Here is a 15,514-nt window from a genome sequence, read left to right on the forward strand (position 1 = left end):
AACGCACTAACGCATTTCTCTAATTTGAGTTCAAGTGATTGAATGTAAAGGTTACAATCTGTAATTCTGAGTTACCTTCAGTTTAAACCACATCTACCATCATCTCAGAATCCAGGAGTCAACTGCAATCTGCGACATTCAAAAAGAAAAATTCATCTGTTCCTCTGGTGAGCCGGTGTTCTGTTCGTGTTAGTTAAAATTTTCATAGTATTATATGCGCGAGTACTGAAATCCAACCCAATCTTCCGATAGAAAGATCCCATTTTTGAACTAGAGGGGAAGTGGAGAGACAGTAACGGGCTACTGACAACTATAAAGTAACCCAATAACTACGGGATTGCCCAAAATCCTATGTATGAAGAAGGAGCAAATAAACGTGGTAACGCTCAGTTCCCTTGGCTTTTATTATGGAGTCGAGCTCAAAATTAAAGTTGAATAGCACTCACGATAAAGTGCGAAAATGTCCTCAAAACAGAGAGGGGCACTTCACAACTGGCTAATAATAGGTGAACAAAAACACGTCTAGATTGTAAACATTGAGTATAGAGACAATTAAAACCCATATGGAAGTTTAGGAATATCACATATTTTTAGTTAGTTTTATTCAACATGGCGGCATTAAATTCAATTTGCTACCACAGCATGAGTTCAACACAGTTGGTTTAGACATAGTTATTCTAAGATGCTATGCATCAGGGTTATTTAACAAGGGGTCTTAATCGGAGAATATACAGAGTAATGCACTGCGATAGTATATAAATAAAATATGACAATAATATAAGAATTGAACTGCAAACTGCAAGTCTAACTTTTCTGTCTGCAGACGCGCAGTATTCGCACCACCTGGCGTGCATTTATTTTTTAGCAGTTCTTAACACTTCTTCGAATATGGAAAGTAGAAATACGATGCCTCTTTCGCCGTCTCCGAGTTTTGTTGATAATAAATAATGAGCGGAACATAATTTCCAAGTTCTACTTATTTCATAAAATTTCAAAGTAAAAATAGCAGTCAAATTTTAGTTGCACAATGAACACTGGCCGAAATATGAAACTAAGTTCATGGCAGAATAAAAATTAGATTATCGAAGAGACTCGATGTTTTAAGTCGCTAAAAATTTGACTACGATTTAATTTTGTATTTCGTCTAATACTAAAATTCTAATTGTAATACAAATCCCTTATTGCTTAGGGGAGGGTATTGATTTGTTAGCAAGTAATACTGATACTAACTCCACACAAAAAAGTAAATACTGTTTTTATTTAAATATTTTTAAATTTCTAGTAATTCGTGATGTTTATTTACATAACATAACAAATTATTCATTGTTGATTTTTTTTAGTAGTGATGACGATAAATAGGTTTTATGTTTTTTTTTTTGAATTCACAGTTTTGAATAAATTATCAGATAATAATAAACTTCAGCTTATTATTTACCAATCACAATCCTTATACTATTTACAAATAATGTGCCTCTTGCTGATGAATCAAATTTGCTGACGTTTCGCCGGTCATTCTGTTGGCATCTTCAGAGCTTAGCTGAAACTAGTTTGGGGTTAATTTTCTTTCGTGGTTCAGAAATTTTATGAATTCTCGGATTTTTCTTTGTTCAACGAATTGATTACGTGTAAAAACTTGGTGGAATGAGATTTGATATCCGGTTTCAGGATTGTGTCCAGTAATTGCAGATGAGTTTATTTGTCGTAGACTTACAGGTTTTCTGGTGTTCTTTTAGCCTAGTAGATATTATTCGTCTTGTCTCTTCAATGTATTCTTGCGGTGTCTCAAACCGAGTTTTGCTTTTAACAGATCGAGAATATTGGGAGATTTTTGGACAAGTGGTAAATCTGGTGATAACATAATGTTTCTTGACAACTTTTGATATGTGGTCAGTTATGTTCTGAATGTAGAGAAGGACCACACTAGCTTTCGGGTTTATTTTCTTTGGGAGGTTGCAGATAAGTATATTTTGTGACACTTCTCTTATTTGAGAGAGAAGAGAGAGCGCAGAGTTTTAATTTTGAGTCAGCGATTGGGTTTGAGAGTTTTAGGGTTCTGCAAACAAAGGAGTTGATAACCGCTAACTTCTGAACCGGATGACGATGTGATAATGCATTAAGGCTTCGGCCTGTGTGCGTAAGTTTTCTCTAGACTAAGAATAGAATATAGACTAAGAATATCTAAGAATGAGAGAACCTATCTTAGGATTTATCGAGTTTTAATGGTCGAGAAAATCTCGGAGGAATGCTTAAATATGATGCCAATAAAAGTATCATTATCTATAGTTTTAGTTTTACATGCTAAATGTCGAAGACTCTCTTCTCAACGGGCTGATGATAATGAAGGATCCATTGCTGTTCCTGATGCTTGTTGTTTCTCGGTTAAATCTGAAATTGTAATGAGAGTTTTATAAATGGAGTCTGTATCAAAACTAACCAGAATATCGTTTGCACCTAATGTAATGGTTTTTAAAGTAAACACTATCAGTTTTTCCTGTAAAGGGTTTTTATGGAGAAAGTAGATATTATGCTAGAGAATACATTGAAGAACCAATAATGCTAACAATTAGTCGAAGTGGCAGCTGCTGTGAAAAATTAAATTGAATCTCGATATTTATGTGAGTTATAACTTCATCAGTTGCCACAAAATTTTAATAAAAGAAAATTTTTCTAAAATATTCATAGGATGTCTGCCTCGGTAGCAATTTTTTAGCTCTTATAGCTATAATACGACATTTCTAGAAAACTCTTAAGACTTCGCCGAATAGCCTTTTAATGCCTAAAGTTAACTTTCCAAGTTATCCTCCTTCTTTTTAAAAAACTCCTGGGATTTTTGTGATTCATATCTTTTGCTATGAAATGGGAGTTTTTGAAGTCGAAAAATGTATTAAAGGTTGACAAATAAAAATTCGAAATCGACTGCATTGTATGTCTAAAAACTCAAAATTTATTTCGTTTTGAAATGAACCAGTGCGTTTGCACGTATGGCAGCAGCATTTTTTACCTTCGATTTCATTCTACAAAATCCGGTTTTTAAGGAAGCAATCTCGTAGGGGCGTCAACGAGAGAATAAAAGAAACATCTGGATTTTTCGAATTGATTAAATGGCCTACATCCGTTTCAGTCCTTTTCGGCATGCCAATGTTTGTCACTGGCAAAAACGCGGCGATCGCCGACTTCTTTTTTCGAATGTTTTATTTCCATTCGGGTTCCTTTGAATTATTCCAAGCGTTTCAAAGTATGTTAATGGATTATATACATTTTCATATCTAGATCCTTTCTTTCTAATATAAAAATTAATCAATCTACTAGAAGATTATTTGATTAAACTTTCAATGTTTTTAATTCGCATGGAAGTATGAAAACGTTAGCTTGTCAGACTGATTCATGAGATTTAAAAAAAAATGTGAACACATCAGACTCGTTTGATTCTCTAAAATTTCATTAAATTTATCAATGCCAAGCAAGTGACAATTCCAGATGATTGATCGACGATAAAGAAAAAAAGAGCCGTATAGCAAATTTGTCGCGATGTTCTCAGATCAGTTTTTTTTTTTTTTAATAACTAGCTGACCGTTTTCAATATATCGAATGGCATGGCAGAAAAAGGGCTTATGCGCCATGATCTTCCACAGAGATCCGTTTTTGGAATCACAAATTCTACTGAATAAAGTTGAAGTGACCCTGAGTGCTATACAGAAATGATTTTCATAAACAACAAGAAAAAAACTCAAAAATTGACCTTAGCATGCGGCAAAATAACCTTCTTATATCTGTTGAATATAACTCTGCTGGGGTTTGGCATTGACATTTCAGATTTCAGATCTATACAGAAAGTTATCCAACAGATTGTTCTGAGAGCAGCTTACTTCGGTCTATTCCATAACTTGATGTCCTACGGTATTGCGCTTTGAGAAAGGTTTTCGAATTGAAAAGAATGACATTTTGGTACTTGAGTAGCTCAGCAATGAACTAATCTTTTCCCATTACATAGCTAGCTGTTAACACGTACTTAGAACAGTTCTAAATATCCATAAATATTTTGATGAATATGTCAAAATTGTTGAGCTGCGTGACCGTAGCATCAGGCTGGCATCAGCTATCGCTCATATCTTTTTCAATCTCAGTTTGATAAGACCCATATAAATTTTTTTAACGCACCATCAAATACTATCCAATCTCTAGCACGCGGAAAGTTTAAACGAATAATGAAGTAATTTATGTTTGAGGTTCCATTGTATGGAGCTGGACAATTAGAGCTGCTTAAGTAAACAAGACCTGCAATACAACTTTGATTATATGTATCCATAATTTACGTATTTACTTAGAGAATAGGAGAGAAACTCACTTATTTTTAACTTGGAGAACGAAAATATATGTTTTGTAGCTTATAAACCAAGCAATTACAAGTTAAAACAACACTTCCAAAACTATAAAAATGGAATGCTTGCAAATATTCCATTAGTAATAATGCAACGTTATAGGAATCAATAATAACCAACGATATTTAACTACTAGTTAATTTATTGATAATTTCAATGAACTAAGAAACTTCAAATATGAAATAACTGACATGAGAATATTTAGACTTAGAACTTTATGTCCATTATTAGTTGGTAAGAGTCTATTTAATTGTTGCTCTAATTTCAACACTATTACTATAAGTGGATTTGACTTTTAATTTAGATTGAGCTATTAAATTTTGCTATTATTGAGCAACCTTAACCCAAGAACAACTTAAGCATTATATTTGAATGTTGAAGAATAAGAATAAGCTGTTATTATTGCAAGGGTTCAATACTGCAAATTTTTCTATCAAATATCAGTTAAAAATCAGTTTCCCGTGTGCAAATTTACTTAAATGACATGGAGGGCAAGAATGTGATTTAATGATCCCGGCATTCAGAATATACGGCGTAATTGTACTATTTTAACAATTTAGTTTCGAACCCAATCACTCGAAGTATGATTTCCGTGTTGTTACGCTCCCATTGTTAATTATCTTTTTGTCCCATATATTTGACAATGGGATGTTAAAGTCTTTGTGCTATGCTAATTCCACATTTCGCCCTCACGCGATTTCTTTTTTTTGTTATCTTGTTATTTGCGTCGGATCGGCACACACACACACACACACACCCACGCACGCACGCACCCACACACACTCACACACATACACACACACACACACACGCACGCACGCACCTACAAATACACATACACATACACATACACACACACACACACACACACACCCACACACACACCCACACACACACGCACGCACTCACACACTTTGATAGTGCATGCCAGAAAGCTAGCAAGACGGTATCCAGCTGGTCATTGCGGGAGCAACGCCTATCGACCTATTAGCGTTTGAGAGAGCCAAGCTCTATGACGCTAAAAGGAAATTCGACAACTTCAAGGAGGCAAAAACAAGGATAAAAGCGGAAACCCAGCAAGAGTAGCAGGACGACGGGGGGGGACGGGCAGATGGACGGAGCGTCTGATTCCGAATATGAATATCTGGTTTTCTCGAAAACACGGGGACACAGACTTCTATCTGATCCAGCTACTGACGGGACATGGACAGTTCAACGCTTATCTTTTTAGGATGGGCTTACACAACACCCCTATGTGTAAGTATTGTCCTGATAAAATTGACGACGCCGAACACACGTTCTTCGAGTGTGCTCAGTGGAAGGACCATAGAAGTAGCACCGAAGAGATCATAGGCGCCAGGCTCTCAAGTCTGGTGACGTCTATGATCGAACAGGAGGGAAACTGGTCGGCTGTTGCAACCTACTCACAGCGCCTTCTGAAAGATAAAATTTCAGCAAGGGACCAGTAGCCAAAAGTAGGCGCCATGGGGCGCAGCACGGACTGGATTGATGTAATGCTAACGCGGTTCCAATCCAGTCCTCCCCGTACCATCTGCGGGGGAGGGGAAGAGGAATGTTTTTTTTAGTGGGTAAAAATCTCCACACTACCGCCTATCGATATCTGCCGCAAGATGGGCGGCAGAGTTTACGATGATGGTGTTTTCGTACCTCTTTACAAAAAAAAAACACACACACACACACACATACACACACAAACACACACACACACACACACACGCAAGCACGCACACACACACCCACGCACGCACGCACCTACACACACTCACACACACTCACACACACACACGAACTGCCAAGAAATGTTAAACTAGTAGCGTATGCAGATGATGTAGCCGTAGTGATCGTCGCAAAACATCTTGACGAGATAAACCATATTTCGACATAACCTTTGACAAAGTCAACCAGTGGATCAACAAAATGAATCGCCAACTGGCGAAGCACAAGACTGCGATAGTGCTTATTACCAGCAGAAAAGCAGTAGAGACCATCAAGCTGAAAGTCGGTACACATGAAATAACATCACAACCGTATATTCGATATTTGGGCGTGATGCTTGATGTTTAACTCAATTTCAAACAACAGGTGGAACACATCAGTGCCAAAGCATCAGTAGTAAGAGCTAGTCTTGCATGACTGATGCTTAACGTCGGCGGCCCAAAGCAGAGCAGAAGATTACTACAGTTGTCACATCGGTGCTTACTTACGGAATATCCATTTGGGCAGTTGCGTTGAAGCTGCAAGAGTCATGGAGAAAGGCTGGACCAGTGTATCGTCTAAGTGCTGTAAGAGTAGCCAGCGCCTTCCGCACTATATCGGAGGAAGCAGTGTGTGTCATTTCCGGAACTTTGCCACTCAGAATTCTAGCTGAGGAAAGACAGAACCTTTACCAACGAAAGAGGTCAACTACACTAAGTGCCGAGGAACTTAGAGCTGAAGAACGGCAGAACAGCATCACACGATGGCAATCGCAATGGGATACCGCAACAAACGGAAGATGGACATACCGTCTCATACCAAAGATCGACTTTTGGCTGAACCGGAGTCATGGCAAGGCCAACTATTATCTAACGCAGATGTTGCCAGAACATGGATGCTTTCGGACGTATCTTCATCGCTTCAAGCATGATGATTCACCGGAATGCCCGTCCTGCCCAGGAACTTGAAGAAGAACATTCAACCAGAGACAATAGTAGAAGCAATGCTGTCATCAGGAGCTGCCTGGAATGCTATTAATTCGTTTGTCACGGAAGTCCTTACGGAACTCCGTTCTATTGAGAGGAGAAGAACAAATGTCCACTAGAAGAAAGAAGAAAATATAAAATATTAGCTACCAGAAGGAAGAGCAGCAGCTAATTCCTCTTTCTGCGATGTAATGCCTAAAAGGCGGGAAACACACACACACACACACACACACACACACACACACACACACACACACACACACACACACACACACACACACACACACACACACACACACACACACACACACACACACACACACACACACACACACACACACACACACACACACACACACACACACACACACACACACACACACACACACACACACACACACACACACACACACACACACACACACACACACACACACACACACACACACACACACACACACACACACACACACACACACACACACACACACACACACACACACACACACACACACACACACACACACACACACACACACACACACACACACACACACACACACACACACACACACACACACACACACACACACACACACACACACACACACACACACACACAGAAATCATAAAGCGCCGGGATTGGACGGAATTCCCTGACAACCATTATAAATGCAACACCGACATTATTCCTAAATCTGTTATTATTTGCCTGACTGACCGTTCTATCAAGTTTTTTGGTCCGGATTTCAGAAAAACGCAATCGAAAAAGCCAAACTGGCACTCAAACTAAATGATTATCCCGAAACACTAGTCAACAATATCATCAAAAAACGCGTCTATCTTTCTTACAACGAAAACCAAAAAAATTCTAGAAAACAGGAAAAACAAAAAAACACCTATTTGTCTCTCATACCGGGTATGTCAGAAGTTTTTATCAAAATTTTTGCAAACCACAACATTACTGTTGCTCACAAGGGTTTTAATCTAATGAAGAACAACTACAGCAAATTAAAAGACAAAATACCGGATGGGAAAAAAAGTCATGTTGTTTACAAGATTCCATGTAACGACTGCCCTCAAAAGCAGAATAAATATGATAAAAAAAATACTACTGCGCTGTGTGTGTGTGTTTTTTTTTCTATTCTGCTACACATACGTATACCTTCAATATATAGAAAAATATATTTAAAAATCCTTATGTGTACACCACAATTCTTCTTCGAGAGATAAATTTTTGGAAATCCTCTGAATTCCACTTGATCCCCATGGAGTGCCACATAATTCCGTTATAGTTCTTTTTCTTTAAAGATAGACATTAAAATAATAAGTTATTATTAAATAATACATAAAATAAAAAAATCAATTAGTACAATTACAAAATAGGGTGGTAATTAATGCGCTAAAAAGCAGTCGAAAGCGGTATTTTACTTGTGTATGTGGTTTAATTATTGTAATATATTGATTTAGATCTTTTAAATATATATGGAATTTTGTTTCCATTCTGTATCTGCCGCGTTTTTTGGGCCGGATGTTGGATGTTCCGTGCTCTGTGAGGACGATCCGTAAGTACGCGACAAGTACGACGGATCATTCTTTCGGCTTTCCGGTAAGCTGGACCTGTTCCGAAACGCAAACATTCTAATATATATTTTTTAACTGGAGCTCATATAAAATACATTACACGTGAACCTCGAGAATATCTAAAAAATGAATGCACTTTTTGAAAGAACAAATGCGGCAACGCTGGTGGCGCTTTAACAGCGTTGAAAGCGAATAAGTATATGGAAAAGCGTATACCAGTGACGCCCTAATGTTTATCAAGTATAGTGGCGCTAATAGCAGGCTGTCCAAGACGCACCTCTAATTTTTTAACTAAACAATCTTGAGTCGCGTTAACGATCCGGATCGAATTAAGAGATGTACCTACCATACTTTAGGAGCCCCTACTCCCCTTTGGAGGTGATGAAATAAGTTTTTTGCCATAAAATATAAGTTTGTCATATTACTTGATACGATAAGTACAAGACTTGCATCGTTTTTTTTTTTTTAAATAGGTTTAAAACCGTGCGAGGTGAGGTTTCATATATGAAATCAACCAGTCAATGGGGACACGAGATATGGAAAGTTTCAGCAGAGTCGTCGCCACATTGCTTTGAAAACACATATTTATGGAAATATAGAACCTCTTTTTTTACAGGAATATTGCGACGTAGACCAGTATCTTTTTAAGTCGGCGCGGGTAAAGAAGACACAGAAGCTCCAGTCGGGTACCATCGGTAAAGTAGGCGACTGATATATTTCCACCACTACATATGTTGGATTGGAATTTCCCATTTGATGGTTTGACTGACTAAATGAGAAAACTTGAAGGTAACCTCTTACGGAATGCTATGGAAATATGTTTGGGAACATATTGGTGCATTACTCTGTCTTCCAGTCAATTTCACATAAGCTTTGCACGTATTATAGAAATGCCACCTACTTTTTTGTGTTAATACTATTGAAAGTAGTAGGTGGTAGTCGAGTTGGTAGGCCAATGTTAGTAATATAGGTGGACTTTCGAATATCGCCTCCCAGAGGGTGTTTCTTTTGAACATAATACATACGGGCGTTCAATAACTCTCACTGCTTAGACTGGATGGCTTTTAGAGTGGGCGTAAACTATGGTCATATACCCTGATCAAATTCAGAACTAGAAAATCGTTGTGTCACAGCATTGAAAATAATAGTAAAATTTATTGTAGACACCTAGTAGAGTCTCGAAAATTTCAATTTTTAGAGCCAAATTCTAATTGTTTAAAATAATTTATGATGTTATTGAGTTTCATTTCAATTATTTTTTACTTAAATTTTATGCGTATTAAACCTTACTTAACAATATATTATTCGTTATCGCAGGTAGAATTAATGACATTGACTGACCTGATTTTGTCCAGGGGGGCGTAGTTTGGTAATTTATAAAACTGGGGAAAGTTTCGTATCTTCAAATCGTAAACACATATCATTAGAATTATATTTTTAAAATATTTATTAAGACATGTAGTGAATAACTAAATGATTTAGCAAAAATATTCACACACATTGCGGAAAACGTATAAATTTATATTAGAGAAAATTAACTGTTTTTAGAGGTTGGTTTTTCAAAAGGTGGGGATTTAGTTAAAGAACAGATATAGACTAAAGGGAGGCACTGTGATAAAAGTTAGAACTAAAAAAATCGATGTTTTCGTGTCATAGCGAAAGATGAATTATTATTAAAAATAATAGTTGCACCATTTGTGAATGAAAAGTATGCAAATCATCGGCTAGATTCGCATGCCTTTTTACAAAATCAAGTATTTAAGTAAATTGGTAAATTATTTTTAAGGTGGCTAACAAAATACACACACAGAAAAGTTCAAATACTGTTCGTTGATGTAGCGCATAAAAAATTAGGAAAGAGAACGACTCGTGTATGGCATACGTAGTTAGTTCGTAATATTAGTCTGAAGGTTGCAACACAGTGAAAAAGTGATGCGTTTAAGTGGGGTTCAGAGAGGCTATTTGGACTGTAGAAGTTTTTCTTTGAACGGGGTTAAATAGCGTCTCCTAGAGCATTAGCGGAGAAGGGCATTACAGTATTTAGCATGAGCGTCCAGCTTTCATTGTTGTTGAGATTACCACAGAAACACACTTTTATGTAGTAGTAGCAGCGACTTTTTAGTTAAGATGGCTTTCGAGTTTGCTTCATGGGTTGATCGGAGATTAGAGGGTAGATACAGATAAGTTACTAGCCTCAAGGATCAGCAATAAATAAAAGAAATTGATGAAACAGTCAGGTTAATTGGGATATCTGAAAATCATCAATAAAAATAAAATTAATTTTGAAAATATTATAAAATAAAAAAAATAAAATAGCAAAGAAAATCAAAATCATCAATAAGATAGATAAATTAATTTTGTAAATACTAAATAAGTAAATTAAAAAAATGTATATGGTTTCTAATATCCTATTTTATTAATGAAAAGTTTTTGTTTTGCAGATATTATTGCTGATGGTCAGGCGAACAATATGATCATATCAAGTCTCATTGCCACCTTTGGGACCGCCATTGCTTTTCTTACATTGGTGTTTGCTTATGGGTCAAGTCGGCGGGGTCTACAGCCATTGTGGGGGAGCTAGGGAGTCGTGGGGAAGGAGGACACGCCCACCAAAGTAGAGGAGTGGGATTCTCCCAGAGCATACATATCTCTACTTGTTTGATGGGCTAGGTCTTACCCATAAAGCAAAAAGTATAAACCAGGAATTTCTTATTTGTGCTTCACTTAAGGGAACTGCATTTCCATCCAGTAGCTTTGCAACTGGACCTGGTCGTACCTATGAAGCCCAAAGTACAAGTCAAGATTTTGTTCTTTGTGTTCCGTTTAAGAAAACTGCAAAAACAGTGGGCACTTTTTATTTTATAAAAAAAATATTTATTGAAATAGAATACAGATACTGCCATCATAAAATTTTGGATAAATCAAAGTGTTGTTTTTTGTCATAGCTTCCAAACTCATTACTTCTGAGAAAACTTTGGAGGATAATTTGTTCAACAAACTGTTTGATGTAATCTTTTATGTATTCCAAGAATAGCTTTCGCAACAGTCACATCTTGTAGACCTCGTGATTAGATATCGGATAGTAATAACCTGACATTCTTCCATCAACGGCTAACATAAGTCTTGCCAGGGTGCTACCAAGTTCATATGCTACGGCTGCTCTAAGTTCATATGCTCAATGGCACTGAGACTCGTGTTACATGCTGTCTGTGCAATGTGAGGTCTATTATCATGCATTAATGTAAAATGGAACAACCTTTTGGAGGATATGTAATGATGTTAGAGCTCCATTTTCAAAAAATACAAGATTTGTAAATCGCACTTTCTTCTACAATCTCACTCGTTAGCCCAAGGGATTGAAGCACTGCTTCCGCCAATCTTCTAAGTATAGTTGTTACATTACTTACATTTACAGGTTGTTTATTAGAGGCACAGCAGTAGATGTTTGATATCTTAAAGAACTAATATGAGAAAGCGATCATCCGCTGCAGTAGTTTATCTCCTTCTGTCAGAGCTTTCCGTCTGTAAATACACATTCCAAGCATTTCGAACTGTAGACCGAGGAATTCTCAGAGTATTGAAGACATAACTTTTACTACGGCCATCCGTAATTAAGGCAACAATTCGACCTATCTCTGCGGTAGTTAATACCATGATGACAACTAAATAAATTATTGCTCTACTGCAACTGCCAAACATTCTGTCACCACAATGACATACTTAGCCACCGTCGATTGTCTCATACAAGGAGTAGTGATAATGGTTTTATTCAAAAAATAAAAGATTTAGGATACATAAAGGATTATAGCAAACAAGTTGAAACCCACATTATCAACCTAAATTTTCCCACAGGGCGTTTTGAAGCTTTGATAAAAAAATGTTTTATTTTAGTCCCTATGATACTGCCCAAAACAAAAAAAAACTAAAATAACAAGAAACAATTAAAATTAATCGATTTACTAATTAGCAAAAAATCCTGAAAATCGAATGGAAAATTAAAAATTATCCAAAATTTTTGGATGATGGAATTTTTTGCCCGAGAGTATAGCTTTAAATAATTAGTTTTTAAGAAACCTAGCAAAAGAAACATACCTTATCTTCTTTCACTATAATTACGTTTGGGGTGTCAGTTACGCATTAGACTTACAATATATACCATTTATTGTAACATCTTTCTGACATTAAACAAATCACAACAGAACTTTTATCTTTTGGGAATTTACTTAGTTTTAGTATCCGAAATGGAAACTTGACATAGATGTTGTGGAAAATGATATTGATACAATACATGTTCCTTTTGCTTTATACGAATCAGAAACTTAATTATATATTCGTTGTGTTGTACAATTTCATGAATCTGCAACTAGTTCAAAAGTTAAAAGTTAAAAAATTTATATTAAGATTCGTCTGAAAAATAAAAAAGCACTTTGTAAGATTTGTCTAAAATAATTTCAATTTAAGAGAGCTCAGAGGAAATAGTAGGTCAAAAAGTTTTCCGGATATGATGTGTCCAAGTCAGTTCATTTTTATTTCAACTATTATTATTCCCTTGATAAATTTAAAATATACTCACCTTATCGAAATGAGCAATGAGTAATTAGTAGTGCCGCTTATAAGCCACTTTTGAGGGAATTTTGAATTTTCGTGAACATTCGGGTTCGGAAAATCTTCGGCAATGGCCGGAGTCTGCATGTGCAGTATAACTCGTACAGCTGTATCGAGAATTTCTTCAAAAACCGAAGGAATTTTTAAGATTAGAATTATGGGTTCCCGGTGAGCAACTTACCTTTTGCGAAAGAGATTGATGATGTATCATCAATATATTCAATTGACTCGTCTTTTGGGTTTTTAAATTTAATTTTAATTTAATTCGATCCTCAGATTCTTCGTCTTTCATAACCATATGCTGCTGATTCCCAGGTTTAACAGAAGTTTCTTTGGAACCAAACAATTTAGAGGCCAATGAATCTAAATATTTGGTAATTGGAGAAAATTTATTTTTCATTACTTTCACCAAAAATTATATGAAACTAAAGAAAAAGGTTGACGGTATCGACTTCACTCCCTTTATCTATTGTTAAGAAGTTGTACTTCTCTTTCAAAGAAGAATATTTCTTTGAATTTATCAAAAGTGAAATCGTTATAACATGACGTACATTCAAATAATCCTATTTAAATAACATTATCAAATTGCCACGAAATAAATGTTTTGGAATATGAGAATATGTTGGACACAAGTAAAAGCAATCTATATTTCTATGGATAGTCATACAAAAACATTCTTGTATTATATTTTTGCTTGCTTGCACCTGCTTTCTCGGATGGAGGAATGTTGTTTTCCTAATTTTTAAATCTATAGTAATTGATTCCTTTGAATGGTTTTAGAAGCATTTTCAAATACTGGTATTTAACTTGAAATAAAGATTTTGAATAGAACCATTAGGATGTTCAATTAAACTTATTATGACCTTTGTTTTCCCACAGTTTAAAGGTCAACAATAAGACAGTTCATTGGCGATGGCAAAAGTTCCCGATGTCTCTTATAACTTTTTAAAACTTGCGTATCGTTGTTGAAAACTAGTAAGATAATTGTTTGTGGTATCATTCTAATCAACGACAAAATGATGTTAATGGTAACACTACAATATAAATGTTATCAATCAATACAGCGCAATTCAGTTGCTCATAAGCTTCGGGCTCAGGAGTCACAGAAGTATAAAATGCTTGTCAAACGAACACAGCCTCTCAATAGTAAAACACACAGTGGATCTGGTATTGTGTTACTCATAAATGACCCTAGGGATATAATTTCTACGTTCTTCTCTGCACGAAAATGTTATCAGGATGGATGGATGAGCAGCTAAAACAATTTATCACACCGAAAGTTTTTAACTATATTTAGATTTAGACCGAAATAATATTTGCTATGAAAACCTCAGAGCAACCCAAGACATTTGCTCTATTCCAGAGGAAATAAATCTTTATGACGTAATCACTTTCAAAAATAAAAGCAACCAATTAATTCATATGCATTTCGAAACTTAATCATTTCGATAAATTTGAGTATAAAGATTTATTTTATTCTCTCAAAAATCTTAAAGAAACACTACTAAAATCTAAAATATCCAAAATTTATATAAAAAAAAAAGATTAATGAACTTATAAGATTTTTATTTAACATAATCACAGTCGTATTAATTAAAAAAAAATAAAAGAAAATTAAAATTAATCCAGCCTAAAACAAAAAACGAACTTACAAGGATACTTGACGAAAATCACAATTCATCAATTTCTAGACATTCAGGCTATATTCATAAACGAATCAAAGAAAATTTTAAAAATTCATTAAATCCTGCCAGTCTTACCAAATAAACAAAACTAACAAAGTGTAAACGCAGAAACTATGAAAAATGTTGTAAGAAGAATTAAATCTCGATTAAATCCTTACAAACGTTGGAAACAAACTGTAACCCGAAATTTAACTGAATTGAACTGAGGTGGCTTTTACTTGATGAAAATCCATTTATCAAAATAAATAATAACTAAAAATTAAGATTTTCATGAAATTATATATTTTGACATGATAATTGTTTCGACAACACCGTGTCTTTATCAAACATTTGATAAAGACAAAACAATTGTCATGTTGTTAAAACATTGTCAAATATGTAGTTTCGTGAAAATCTGAATTTTTAGTTCTTATTTATTTCTTATCTATTCAGAAAAACGTAACTAAACGCAAAACTAAAACGCAGTGGATCGTACCTGCGTCGTTCCGCCGGCGGATCGATCTGACTTGTGCCGTTTGTACAACCCAAAGAGGGCTACAATAAGGAGAAACAGAGGGTC

General features: G+C 35.6%; 1 protein-coding gene and 1 long non-coding RNA gene across 4 annotated transcripts in view; one reads left to right on the top strand and one right to left on the bottom strand.

Moving 5' to 3' along the window:
* Positions 1-15,514, bottom strand: part of LOC132707988 (uncharacterized) — a 511,366-nt gene that overhangs the window by 222,224 nt on the left and 273,628 nt on the right. The window lies entirely within an intron of this gene.
* Positions 1,501-12,969, top strand: LOC132702863 (uncharacterized). The gene is made up of 3 exons (XR_009618979.1): positions 1,501-2,615; positions 9,282-9,454; positions 11,107-12,969. It is a non-coding gene; the product is annotated as an uncharacterized LOC132702863 (long non-coding RNA).

The sequence above is a fragment of the Cylas formicarius genome, unplaced genomic scaffold (assembly GCF_029955315.1).
Source record: "Cylas formicarius isolate icCylForm1 unplaced genomic scaffold, icCylForm1.1 PGA_scaffold_10__41_contigs__length_53128322, whole genome shotgun sequence".
NCBI classification, from domain to species: Eukaryota; Metazoa; Arthropoda; class Insecta; order Coleoptera; family Brentidae; genus Cylas; species Cylas formicarius.